Here is a 15,131-nt window from a genome sequence, read left to right on the forward strand (position 1 = left end):
ACAGAATCATGGCTTCACTTTTTCATGGCTTTTAGCAGGGATGAGGATGATTATCTACATGTCGATGGGGTTGACAGGGCTGAACTCAAGATCAGCAAAACTCTGGGAGGTGGCGTCCGCCTCTATGTGGATGAAGGCTGGTGATCTACCATATGTGTGAGCTGTGCTGATCCTGTGCTGTGCTGAAGCAGCTGTATCTAGTTCCATACCATGTCCTTGGGAATTTTCACAGCTGGTTTTTATTTTTCGTCTATATTCACCAGCAAGCCAATGCAAAGCCTGTTAATGAGATTGTTTTGGTCATTTGAAATCATTTGGATTATCCCCCACATTTTGTTATCTGATGTAACGACTGTATTCATGGCTCATAGAAGGCACTTAAAGGGATTTATCACTCACTCGCTTGCATGCCAAGTCCCCTCTCATATAGCCGTTGGCCCAGTTACCTATGACCACCTGCAGACTGTATTGCTTGAACATTTTACCAATTTTTTGTTTTTGCAATAATTTGCTGCTCCCGTTCCTTCTTTGAGGTTTTATGTATTCGAATGTCCTCAATTATTGACTCCAACAACAATTTTCTGTTGCAGTAATCAGCAGTAAAAGAATACCCGATTTGATTTGTAAATGTAAGAAATGTAAATCTCAGAAAAGCTTTTTGGAGAGAAAAAAGCTTTCAAAAATGTTATTAAAAGATGTTCCAAAGTCATGGGTGAAGGTTTTTGGTAACAATTTACAACCAGTCTATCCTTCACAAGGTCTAAAGTATCCTCTTTGTCCCTACACGCCTTTATGTGGCTCCCTGCAGTGTGACATCAGTGCTGCAAAACAAGAGAACAAAGATGAAGTGCAACAGTTGTACCACAGGCCAGCTCCTCAAAAAGGTAATTTCACACTCATTACTCCTCTTCCTTATCCAGTCTTGTGATTACGTGGCCCAGCTTTACAACTAAGGTCTAATAAAAAAATCACACATTTATCACATCATAGACAATGATTAGATGTAATTTTAGTTGTCAGATCTGAATTAGGATCTGGATCTGGTAGACTAAAATATATACAGGGACCACATCAATGCAATTGCTGTGCAGTAACATATGGGACAGAAACATGCATCAACCACTAATGTGTAGTTGAGAAGAGTAGCAGCTGACACAGTCACATAACGTAGTTTTCATGTGTGTCTGAATATTTGGAGAGTTTATTTGTCGTTTGGCGCTCCCTCCGCCAGTACATTATTAGGCTGGCACACATTTTCTTCAGGGTTGTTCGGCAATGCAGAGGTATTGTATTTTGTTATAATATATGTGTCTTGTGAAATATTTTAAATGTTTGGTTTCCCAATGAAATGCTATTTTCCTCCACAGCAGTGAAGCAGTGAAGTGAAGAAGAACACGCTGTGGTTGTGCTGGTCTGTTCATGTGTGTAACTCTCCATTTCCATTGTTCCGGGTTAGACGAGACTTGCTGACTAAAGCTGTGATGACAAAATAGATCCAAAGCACTGATGTATTTTCAATTACAAGACTTGACTAGAGTTATCCAGACACCTGCACACTCAGTGTCCCATCTGCATCACTACCTCATAAAGATGGAGACACTGCAAAAAGTTGTGTAAATGTATATATCTATAAAGGCAGTTTGAAGATTTGGTTTTGTGTTTCAAGTTTTGAGATATTTGGCAAAGGTTTCGAGGTTTGTTTTAGCAATTGGGAAAAAACTGTAAAATAGTGAACTACAGATTATTCACTGTGTAACATATTTATCTGTGAATAACTCAAGATTTAGTTAACAGTAGGACTAGAATCAACAGTTCACCTACATCTGAATGATAAGAGACGCTCCTCCGAGGACAACAACGTACACATCCTGGACAGGGAAGACAGATCATTTGAAAGCTGATTTGAAAGTAAATTGGCTCACCTATTGTGCTTTTCCCATAGTGGATCGTCATGGCTGTTCTGTGGTTAAGATTAGGTGAGCAATTTAACTGCAGTTTTGCACAAAATATATAGAATTAAGTCATGGGGGCTTACATGGACCCCAATAGTAGGAATGACTTGAATAATATTATGCATACTTTGAAAAACAGATTTCACTGTGCTCAGCATGAATTTAACAGCAAATTTCGAGCAGCTGTGCAGAAACACCTAACAATTAAATTCCTTTTATGCACCGATTCAACAGTGCTCAACTGTTTACTGCTTACATTTGACAGGGTGATCCCAGGAAGTCTTGTCATGTCAAAGGAGCCCCAGGTCCTGACAGCATTTGAAGACCTGTGTTTAAGTTCTGTGCAGAGCAACTGGACAACGATTTGACTACTGTTCCAGAGTCTTGGAACAGTAACTAAGTATACTCCGATCCATAACAACACCTCAAGTGGCTCTATACAAGGAGGTGAACTCTCAACACTGCTGTTCATCCTGGATTACGGACTGTTTAAATACATCACAATTTCTGTAGTTTTGTTGTTCAGCCATGGCAGGGATATTGTATTTAGAAATAATATATGTGTGTTGTGAAATATTTTTAAATGTTTGGTTTTCCAGTGAAAGGCTATTTTACTCCACAGCAGTGATTCAGCTGTCAGAGAAATGCTTAGTAGCAACAGAAGAACGCTGTGGTTGTGCTGGTTTGTTCATGTGTGTTACTCTCCCTTTCTATTGTTCTTGGTTATACAAGAGCTAACTAAAGCTGAGATGAAAACACAATTGCAATGCAATGATGTGATTTCAATAAAAAGATTGATCCAGACACCTGTACACAGCAGAGAACCCTTGAGAGAGATTTACATTGCATGAAAGTACACAGGAGAACATGAGCCATCAAAGGGCCAGCCGGCTCTGTTAGGGAGGAAACAAGTAGAAACAGACATCATCAGGCCTCACAATGTCAAGCTGCCTTGAAACGACATTTTCTGCTCCGCTCAGAGCAGTCAGAGAAGTTCTCCTGAGAGACTCATTAAATAAAATAAATATATGAAAAAATATAACGTAAAAGTCCACATAGATTTAACTTGTGCTGTATTATAAAACAGTATTTTGTGCTTTATGGACAGCAAAGCCGTACTTGAGTGACTTGCGAAGATCAACATAGAAAAGCAGTTTGAGACATCAACATTTTCCAGCCTGAGAAAGTTTGAGTGAAAGTGTGAGTGTATCAGATGCACTTCACTGTCATAAATATTTTCTTAAAGAAACACGACTGACTCTGTGTTTGTGATCAGGGTGACCTGGCCAAGGAGACTTGAAGCACTGAGCTCTCCCATCTGTTTTTGATTTGTCATGATGCATCACTTCCCCTGCCCGGCACTTTGGTCACTGAGGATGTGACGTGTGACACAGCTATGGGGACATTTATAGCCTCTCATCCTGAGATGAGAGATTTCAATTCTATATCAATGGAAACATTAATGTGAGTGTTTTTAATGTGCCAGTCAAATGCAGAGGAAGATGTAAATTCTTCTCTTTTGTAATGTCTTGATTGATTCATCTTCATCCCTGGCTCAGTTTTAAGTGTCCACCACTACACACATTACATTACATTACATTACAGTCATTTAGCACGCGCTTTTATCCAAAGCGACTTCCAATAAGTGCGTTCAACATAGGTAGGCAAAAGACACAGACACACATCCCTCTTCTTCTTGGAACAGTTTTTTAGCTTTCAGTATTAATTGCATTAACATATTGCACATATTGGACAGAGGAAGTAAATTAGCTATTTGATAATGATATCACAACATTCATGAACCCCCGTCTTTGTCTTGATCCTCGTTTGTCCTCAACAGGCTGAGACATAAGAAATGGCTCAAAGTTCAGTAAAATAAACTATTCAGAATCAGAATCACTTTATTTGCCAATTAAGTTTGCACTTAAGAGGAATTTGCTGTGGTTCCGGGTGCAACTATAACATATAGACAAAGACAACAGAAGACAACATATAAATCAACATAAAACAACATGTACAAACAGCAGCTCGGTGAATACTTCAATTAAAAACACACTAAATGAAATAAGTTAACTAAATGAGTGCTGATGAATAAGGTGTTAAAAAAACCTGCAGGGGATTATTGAATAAATTAACTTAAGACTACTGTTAAATAAAGTGAACGTGCAGGGGTTTATTGTGGAGTCAGTGGAAGACCCGGGCCTTGTTGATAAGGCCCACACAGATTGAACAGTATAGATCAATTAAAGCAAGCTGGAGGTACAGCAATAACCTAATCTGCAGACTTTTTCTTTTGTCATCTTGACTCCTGCAGCTCCATCAGCCAGCACGTCTTTCCAGACTATAATTAGCAGCTGCCAGCCATTTCCAAATAGACCATGAACACATAGTGGGATGATGAGAAACACTTGAGTACTGTACTTCAGTACACTTTTCAGGGATCTGTACTTTACTCGAATATCATGTTGGGGGAGTACTTTTGACTTTTACTCAAGTACATTTGAAAGGCAAATATCGTACTTTTTGCTCCGCTACATTTCTATCCATAACCATAAGTACTCGTTAGTTTTTCTTAAAAAAAAAAAATAAATAAAAAAGCGGGGAAACCCTGTGGATTCAGTATTTTGTTGTTTCCTACTCAAACGTGATTGGATTGTACAGGTGCCACTGACAGGGACAGCCCATCAGCAAACCGGAGAATATTACGGGGACTTTTTCCTTCTGTAAAACGGTTCGGACAACAACAACCTCAGATTACTAGTCCCGAGCAAATAAGACCCTGTAAAAACGTATGTGGGTAATCCATCATGCCCTGTTTAAACGTAGTTTTCACTGTTTCTCGTGCATGGAGGCACTTAAAGAAGCCCTCGTTATCATTGGCAGTCGAAATATAATAGCCTGGGGCAAAACCGAAGTGTTCTGGACATACAAACACCGATAAAAAAAGAAAGTCAAACTTATCAGAGGCCGAGACTTTACCAACACGGTTGATGGGAAATATTTGTCTTCTTTAATTATTATCAACTTGTCACACATAGGTTTAGGAATACTGTGTGTGTGTGTGTGTGTGTGTGTGTGTGTGTGTGTGTGTGTGTGTGTGTGTGTGTGTGTGTGTGTGTGTGTGTGTGCGTGTTGTCACACATACACACAAATTAGCTGCCTTTTCTTTTTACTTCTTGCATATAAACCCATTCATTCAAGCACATTCATTTTCAAAATTTGTTACATTCTTCAAGGTATTAACATTAAATATTCCATAAAAACTCCATCCAGGAGGTTTCTATATAGGTAAAGGTAAGAACTGTGGCAGTAATAATACAATATTTTGAAAATGTACTCTTGATACTTTTAAAAACAAGTACTTCAGTACTTTTACTTAAGTAAACATCTGACTGTAGTACTTCTACTTGTATTGGAGTAAAATTTAACAAACGGTATCTGTACTTTTACTTAAGTAATGAAGCTGTGTACTCTGTCCGCCTCTGGAAACACTGAATGTAAACAAAAGGTTCCATTTAGAGGCATTATAAATGACAGATTACCTGCACATTGTACTTTTTGTAGACTGGATGGGATTGAAGTGATTGTGTTGTCCACTAAATATATGATTTAACATGAAGTTTACTCAAGTTTTTTCAGATTTGTTGCTGTTTCAGTGGTCTATTAATGCTCTACCACCCTGTCTCATTTCTCATGGATTTAGGATGATTTCAATATGATTATGGTATAAGCATGACATTTGCGAATCTGTTAATTTCCTTAATCAGAGTTGAAGTACTTTCATTCATGGAATGCTAACACTTTTACAAGTGACACATCGTTTACCAAACAGACCAATGAGAGAGGAAACGCAAACATAACAGGGATGTGTAAAGGCTGTAAAGTGTGAAGGTACTCAGGCTGTGATGTCTCATCAAGGTCCAATGAGCCTCTGCAAGGGATCCAGGGGTTTATTAGTTCAATAGCCAGAAATTCATTGTCAAACTAATTTAAGTATGTTAAAATTGCTAATTGTATATCACCTATAGCTGATTTATTGCCCTCACTTCATTACTTTCTAATAGGTATATGATATGGTATAGGTATCTGGGGTTTTTTTGACAAAAAAGGTGTATTACATGATGGGGTTATCAGAAATACAAATTCTACCATAAATGAATAAATGCACATAAGACAAAAATCCACCCAAACCACCATAAAGGAACAAGTTAATACAGAGGTGACCGAACACATAGTGTGAATATGAGCTCAGTGACAAGAGAGGTCATGGAGTGTGTCTAAAAATAGATGTTCTATTTGCATGCACGTGTTTGTATGTATGAGCTCATGCGTGCGTCTCGGCAGGTCCACTGGCCAAACACACAGCAACATTGACCCCCATCAGGTCAGCTGGGTTAAGCTGCCTAGATCAACCTTTTTCTTTGATGGTCCATTACTAGAGCCACTTTGGAAAGGTTGATCCCACGTACATAACATAGCCTTAATAGGGGCCAGAGGTGGAGCATTATCCTCGTGAGTGGATGATGACAGCGGATGATCTTGAATTATCATCTGATTTTGTAAATTAACTCTTTATTTCTTATTCTTAGGTCAATGTAACATACAGCTGTGTGTGTCTGACAGCCAGCATCTCTTTAAACCTTTTTAAACACATATTCCCCTATGGGCAATATGATATTGTTGTCCAACCATCTTCTGGATAAACTAACGTGCAGCCTAAATCTACAATCTCTTCAATGTTTTGTCTTTTTTTCCTCAGATTTACACTATGTCTTTTCTGACAGAGCAAGCTAGATGTGACTCCTGCAGCTCCCTAGACAAGCACGTTTTCAAGACTATAATTAGCATAAAATTACCGATCACAAGATTTTTCTTCTCAAGCATGCTGGGTTTTGCACCTGGTTACCATATGGTACCAATGAGTGAACTGTTTTTATTGAAGAAAGCATTTGACTTTACAATGAGCTTACAGTTATGGGACATTTTGGAGCAAGTTTTTTGATACAGGAAGAGGGGGGGAAAAATAGAAAGAGGCAGAGAAAAGAAAGAGACGTTGACTGGGAACTGTGGAAACACACGTGGACAAAATGTATAAGGAGACGAGGGGACGGTGACCCGGGCCGATGACTTGTACAGTCGGGTTGTTTATAACAGCGTTTTTGGAGATGAATAGTAGTGTCAAAGTTAAGGTAGTGAGGCCACCTTATCCCACTATTGCTAGTTTCCCATATGAGCCAGAGTGAATCCCCAAATCCATCAATAGAGCCCAAGAATAAATACTACATTTCTGCTCCCAATTGAAAAGAAATAAAAAAATGTAGTTGCTGGCTCTTTAAGTGTGTGGTCATAGCAGTTTTTTGTTTCTTCAGAAGGTTTTCCGGATAAATGATATAGGCAGAAATGAGATGTTTAAACTCATTTTTACCAAGTAGAACAAATGTTCCAATCTATAAAAGGAAGGCCCTGCAGAAGAAAACACTGCCTTTTTGCAGCAGTTTCAGTGACACCCTTGCATGGGGCAGTTAATACAGGCTGACCTTCGAGGGGCCAGAAGTGCAAGTGCCCCCCGACTGGCAGCCATATGGTATGCATAATATAAACATTTTATAAACATCCTTTAAAGTTACTATTGCTTAGAAAGTAAGTGTAAAACATTAAAATAGTGAAACAGTAGATTATATTTTATCAGTAGTTGGCTGCCACCCTGGAAAAAAGAAGTTATGCAATTTATCTGTAACGGTGTGAGATTCCAGTTGTGAGCTCAGGTCACTCAGGTCAAGCAGAAACTGATGAAGATACTGTATACATCAATGTCTGCATCAATGTCTGGATAACGGAGTATGTATATATATACTGTATATATCCAGAGGTGAACTTGTCATCTGGAAAACTGTCAATGTGTTGTGCTGAAGAGATTCTTTGATATCTCCACATTATTGACCGAAGTGGAGAACACAAAGGGCCATGAGGCTGAGGTGCAGGTCGAAGCTACTGGACGTCTACATGCCATATGTAGTAGTCACAGCTTTATTTTTATTGCACACCTATTTCAGAAAGTGTTTGCCGCTCTAGAGACTACTACAAACCAAAGATATGGACTTGTTCACTCCAGTTACATTAGTGAACAATGCATCCAAACGCACCCGGAATTTAGGCACGGAGAACAAGTCCACTGGGCTTATGGGGTCTCTGCGCTCTCACGCCAGCCCCTGCAGAGGCTATAACAGGCCCCAGCTGTTCAAGCAAGAGAAGACACTCACTCATCGAACGTTTGCAGTAGAAGAAACAGTTGGACAGAGCAACAAAGATGAAAAGGCAGAGTTTATTAGATTATTTTACAATGTTATTGATGTTGTGGCGAACTCAGTGACCCTAACCCTAACCCAATCAAAGGCAGAGAACTAGAGTTTTTATCAGAGTAAATTCAGAATTTAGACTAACAATTAGGAAAATTTGTAGAAGACCAACAACAACCAAGGTTGGAGATTTCTCTACATTTCTATATATAGCTCTATACACAACCCCTTTGACAGGTGACTATGAGTAAACATACAGTATATGCTGTTGGAAACCAAAATGAGTGGCCAGAGGACATATTGTGTAATTGTCTGTGCAAACAAACTGCACCAAAACTGCACCGATATGGTTGATGAAAGATAAACACAAGTACGAGCTGTTATCAGTGACACCTCCATACATTTTTCATAGGGGGGGCCAGATGGGGCCACTGAAAATCTTGAAACCAAAAACCAAAACGTATGACGAGGGGTTGCTGTCCGTGATTGCGTTTGCTGCCCTCCCCCCTCACCTGCACAACCCTAACACCCTAACCCTCTAACCCGCGTATGTGTGAGTGATGGAAGGTCAAGTGGTCAGTGGGGGGGCCACTGGGAGGGCCAGCAATTTTTACGGGGGGGGTCCCCCCTGGGTGGCGCCACTGGCTGTTATGATGAAATAATCAATCACTTTTCTCTGTGAGCCGTACCATTCATGGTTTAGATCCTATAATTAAGTCCAGCACGGTCAGCTCATGCATGGCATTTATTGAATCACTGCACCATACACACTTAAGGGGAAAATCTAATGAGGAGTCTAAATATAGCTGGATTCTACCACAGAACCTGAAACAGAGCAGCAGTGATGGTAAGGAGGTAAATGTTTCTCATGCTGTTAGCTGTCCTCTCCTCATACTGATAAAGAGAGACACGGAAATATGAGGGGCCCTCATACAGGGCATACCTACTCCAAGGCCAAACACACCTAGAACGCTTGGCTCTGACTGTCTGCCAAAGGGGTGACGTCATTATTCCCTCAAAAACACATCAAGAAGCATTGCCATGAGAAAGGGCCAGTGCTATTTGTCATGTGTGTTGCTGCAGATTAATGTAGTTTGAAGAACAGACGTGTTGGAGATTAAGTCAAGACAACCAATTACAGTACAGGAAGTCATGTAAAGTGAATAGGCTGATAGTTGTAAGTCCCCCACACACACAGTTGAACAAAACATGGTACATTTTGGCCTCCACCATGCCAACAATGACATGTCAATCAATTCCTTAACCCATTATGCCCCTCATTTTCTTCTTTCTGTGGTTTCTTTGATCTCTTCCCCTCTAACCTCCTCTCACTCTTTCCTCTCCTTTTATCTGACCTATCCCTCTCACAGTTTCAACTAGCTATCTTTTAATATCACATTCCCAGCAGTTTGCCGTCAACTAATGTGTTCCACCTGTGGAAGATGGACTATGAAAGCATCTGTGGATTTCGGAAGGGCGATTACAGGTTCAGTGGTCAAATGATTCCAGGACTGAGTTCCACTACAGCAAAATGCTACAATTAGAGAGCAAAGCCTTGAAGATGATCCCAAAAGGCCTGTCACTGCAACCCGCAATACACTATGCAAGGCTGATACATAATGTGGTAATGGCTGACTGCCAAACTGCATTCCATATTTCCAAGACACCAGGCATCTCTCAAGCGGGGATCCTACCCATCAATATCTTATTCCAATGATGAAAGTTGTAGCCCTTTGGGTTCCAGGCAACATATGTCTTTTTGTGGATGATTGTTCAAGGAGGGAGATAGGCAAGGAAATGAAACTGTGTTTGTATACCAAATTTCAAGCTAATAGGGTCTGACGTGAATTACATATCTGCACGCGACCGTTCCATCTTGTTCCTATTGGCTCGTCTTTGCAGGCACGCCCCCTGTTATGCAATTAAGCCTGATTGCGAGGTGCATGTCCTCCATCTCTCCCATATTTCAAAGGCAATTTTCCAAAAATAAAATCTATAGTAGTCTATAAATGAGGCATTCCTGGGAACCTGACATAACCTCGGATTACAGGATGTTCACTTATCCTGACACAGGCAAACTGCAAACCACATGATTCCTAAACTACCAGCTCAGCAGTCTAATCAAATTATGACTCAGTCTGTCGTAGTGAGGAAGCGTGAAGTGTTCCCTGGAGAAATGGATGCTTCCTTTGGATTCTCAGCAGTGTCACTGTTTCAAAAATGCAACATCCTATCAACACAGTGGAAACGTCTAACCTCTGTTGTGTCATGAAGGTGATAAAAGCGGAGGAGTCTCTGCCTGGAGGTCTTGGCATATTGCCATTGCACACGGCTGATGCATGCAGCAAGAACATAAGAAATCTCAGTTAAACTAGACAAATACAATGCAATATGTACAGCTGGGATGCATTCATGTGATGATTTTGAATATGGAGAGTCAACTTGCTGAAAATGGATACCTGCGACCACAGCATGGAAAGTGAGAGCCCATGGATTAAGTCGCCCAGAGCAAGAACAAGAACACTTTCAATCGCAAGGCTTGGTATTGTGATCTCACATCCCTCTGCATCAGCTAAGGAGGATAACTGTGGTCAGAGTTACATTTCCCCCTAAAGAACTGAGGAAATTGAAAATGTTGTGCCACAGTCACAGAGTATCTGTTACATGTTAGTAATTACCTGCTAAGTAGCTACTGCTGGAATCCATTTAACTACTCAAAAAAATGAGATTTTTGAATTGCTGCCTCCAGAATGAAGTTGAATGAATGAATTGTATTGGGTCATCCTAATGTCAAAGCAAAGTTTGAGGAATCCAATAAATCATTCACAGCCCAGGCCTCACATAATTTGCGTGCTGGTACCTTTGCACATGACCCTGAACTCACAGCTGCATGCACACACGGCCTGAAACACAGGCAGGATTGATCTGGTTGATTCTGTTGCCTCCAACTCTGTCTGATCCATCTGCCACTTTCTGATCTTTTTGTTGTTGTTGTTGTTGTTGTTGTTGTTGTTGTTGTTGTTGGTTCAGAACCATCTCACCATGAGGTTAGTAGAGGAGTAAACCACATCAGTCAACACTTCTCTAACGCTAATCTGAATTTCCCAGTTCATATGGTGGTGATGGTATGACATGATGGTATGAGCAGCAGATTTTGGGTCAGCCTTGGGGTGTAAACAACAATTATAAATAATTGGGGAAACTCTCTATGGAGGTGAAAGTGCCACAGACAGTAACTCAATGTCAGGTAGACATTGTCGCTCAAGCACGGTGTTATTGCTACACCATCTGTGGTTAATGTACAGGCATACTTCCCCTCCCAGAGGGGCCTCAAAGCCACTAAGATCCAATGCTGAATCCATATCTCATCAAGTAAGCCTGGTTTCAGTGAACGCCATGAGACATCCCTGTCTGTTGATTATCAGCTGATCATGCTGTGCTGTGCCACCACTGCTGTGTAACCACTCTGTTGTACACTTTGCAAGACAAGATAGCAAAATAAACAAACACAGAGTAATATGTAGTGAGTGAGGAATTCTCTTGGTAAATCTGCCAGAAGTTCGACAGAATTCAATGGTCTGCAAGCATATGGAGGCACCTAGCTGTTAATATGGCAGCTCCAGCATGTCCCATCTGCACATGTTTGTGCAGGTGGAACTGTTTTAAGAGCTTTCTTAACATGTTGATATAGCAAATATTAAGAGATGTGTGACATCGCACATTTCACACTTGGACCATCTGGACGAGTTTACAATGAAGTGTCCAGTCCCCTTGAAATGAAGTGCAGCACTGAGACCTCACGTACGCCAGAATGCAAATATCTCCCAACGAAAGAACTAGTACGCTGCAGTGCCAGCAGGGCCGGAGCCTGAGGCCCAAGTGAGCTAATCCAGTCATATCACCACCACATGGTCAGTGCACATGGATAAGGTCTTATATCTTTCTGAATGAAATCAACTTTCATCCTTTGTTTTTATTATTATTTTAATGGCATAGTAGGATAATAGTTTCCTTCGCACTTATTCATTCTATTTGACTGAAATGAACTCAATGAACTCGTGAAAAACCCAATATATCATTTGACTCTCCCAAACTTTCAAAAAGTAAAGTTGTCATGATCATAACCATGTTTGCCTCAGGATCGACCACATGGACCCTTGGATAAGTCCTCCCACCTGTTTGAAGGTAAGATGTTGTCTTGTTGGGGCTTGATTAATTCAACAAGCCAATCCTACTACTTCACATAAGTAACACATTGCTTCAGGTGATCTTTAATGGTTTGAATGATGCAAAATTTCACAACTCTACCTGTCAAACCAAACTGGACAGTGGTTTGGTTAGACAGGTAGATAATAGTTTCCTTCGCACTTATTCATTCTATTTGACTGAAATGAACTCAATGAACTCGTGAAAAACCCAATATATCATTTGACACTCCCAAACTTTCAAAAAGTATAGTTGTCATGATCATAACCGTGTTTGAGCCTCAGGATCGACCTCATGGACCCTTGGATAAGTCCTCCCACCTGTTTGAAGGTAAGATGTTGGAGCTTGATTAATTCAACAAGCCACTCCAACTACTTCACATAAGTAACACATTGCTTCACGTGATCTTTAATGGTTAGATGATGCAAAATCACAGCAAAATCACAGGTTTCACAGCTCTACCTGTCAAACCAAACTGGATGAGTTTGATGCTACTTCGATGCTCCTACAAACATCACTGCATACTGCCCATTTGTTTGCCCAAATGTTTTTTTTTAGAATGTTTATGTAGAGCTATGTATGGGTATAACTAATGATGAAATGATAAGTCTGCTGTATTGAGAGTCAGCTGCAGGGCAAGTAATTGCAACTTGTGACCTTGATTGTAGACCAGTTTGTGATATTTACTGCCTCAGTTACAACAACTGCTATTTTTATTGATGTGTTTTTATTGTGAACTCGTTTAGCTCAGCATTTAGAAACAACCACTGAAATCTAAAACTACAAAAACATTGTTCACTCAGCAGTAGCTTCTCACAAACAAGCTTCGTCCCAATGAGTGTTTTTGTCACTACGAAGTTATGCAAGCTAGAGTCATTCAGACCAAAGTACAATCAGAAAGCTCCATTTCAAAGCCACCAACACAGACGGTGGGTAAAAAAATGCAGACGGGAGGTGGCAGGCACAGGAATGCGGCGTGATGAATGAGCCACTATAGTCTTGATGACCCATGAAAGAGCAGACCAGACGGGAGTGTGTGTGTACGCACACACAAGCACACACACACACACACACACACACACACACACACACACACACGCACAAAGCCTTTACATTTGATAGGATTTTGATACAGTGTACATGTCAAAGATGAAATCTGATGACTTACAATTATATATGCACATATAATACAGATGGATTATTATAAATGAACTTTATTATTAATTTATATCATTTTAAAATTAATTGAAAGAATCAATGTGAAACTAAAAGGGTTCTCATTTGGCACATACTGTACCTCTGCCAAGGCTAAATGAGGACAAACTTGTCTTGAACGCACACTATAATGGGAATAAAGGACTGCAGTTATAGTAATGCATTTATTTATTTAGAGTTTGTCATCAGAAACTGTTTTTTAATCTTAGAAATCTGAAGATGGACCAGGTGCTTGCTCTGCTGTCCATCATCACTTCCCCCCGGCAACATTTTCTGGACCATATTCTGTCGTTAAGAAGATATCAGAGCATAATTAAATTTTATGTGATACTCCTGATCACAGATCTACAGCTCAACTGTGTCATTTAAAGCTACATGAGTCTTATTATTCTCGTAAACCTCTGTTTGGAGAACAGGATGCTTGGCCGGGCCAGGAGAGAGAGAGTGATTTAATGTGACCTGTCCATGTCCATGTCCGGGAAAGTTGCACTGTTTAGGAAAGTTGAGTCTGCCAAGTCAAAACTCATCATCGCTGCCATCACATCTAAAGGCAGGACAGAATTGTAATGAAGCTGAGAGTTTTGGTCTGCCTCAGTGAGAATAAACCTTTATTAGCTTCCCATTATGCTATAACCTGAACCTGCTGCTGTCACACGTGCCACAGCTCAAATAAAGCAGCGGAGCCAGGACATCACTTACTGGACAATACTTTTTATTTCTCAGGCTTTATAAAAGTCACAAGTGTTAAACGTGTGTAATGTTTGATTCTATCTGATGTTGCAGCTGAGACTGACGACGCCATTATCTATCTATACACAGCATATACAGGTGCTGGTCATATAATCAGAATATCATGAAAAAGTTGATTTATTTCAGTAATTCCATTCAAAAAGTGAAACTTGTATAATGTATACATTCATTCCACAAAGACTGATATATTTCAAGTGTTTATTTCTTTTAATTTTGATGATTATAACTGACAACTAATGAAAACCCAAATTCAGTATCTCAGAAAATTAGAATATTGTGAAAAGGCTCAATATTAAAAACACCTGGTGCCACACTCTAGTCAGCTAATTAACTCAAAACACCTGCAAAGGCCTTTAAATGGTCTCTCAGTCTAGTTCTGTAGGCTACACAAGCATGGGGAAGACTGCTGACTTGACAGTTGTCCAAAAGACGACCATTGACACCTTGCACAAGGAGGGCAAGACACAAAAGGTCATTGCTAAAGAGGCTGGCTGTTCACAGAGCTCTGTGTCCAAGCACATTAATAGAGAGGCGAGGGAAGGAAAAGATGTGGTAGGAAAAAGTGTACAAGCAATAGGGATAACCGCACCCTGGAGAGGATTGTGAAACAAAACCCATTCAAAAATGTGGGGGAGATTCACAAAGAGTGGACTGCAGCTGGAGTCAGTGCTTCAAGAACCACCACGCACAGACGTATGCAAGACATGGGTTT

The sequence above is a fragment of the Genypterus blacodes genome, unplaced genomic scaffold (genome assembly GCF_046128005.1).
Source record: "Genypterus blacodes isolate CSIRO-AG114 ecotype Tasmania unplaced genomic scaffold, CSIRO-AGI_Gbla_v1 ptg000021l_1, whole genome shotgun sequence".
NCBI classification, from domain to species: domain Eukaryota; kingdom Metazoa; phylum Chordata; class Actinopteri; order Ophidiiformes; family Ophidiidae; genus Genypterus; species Genypterus blacodes.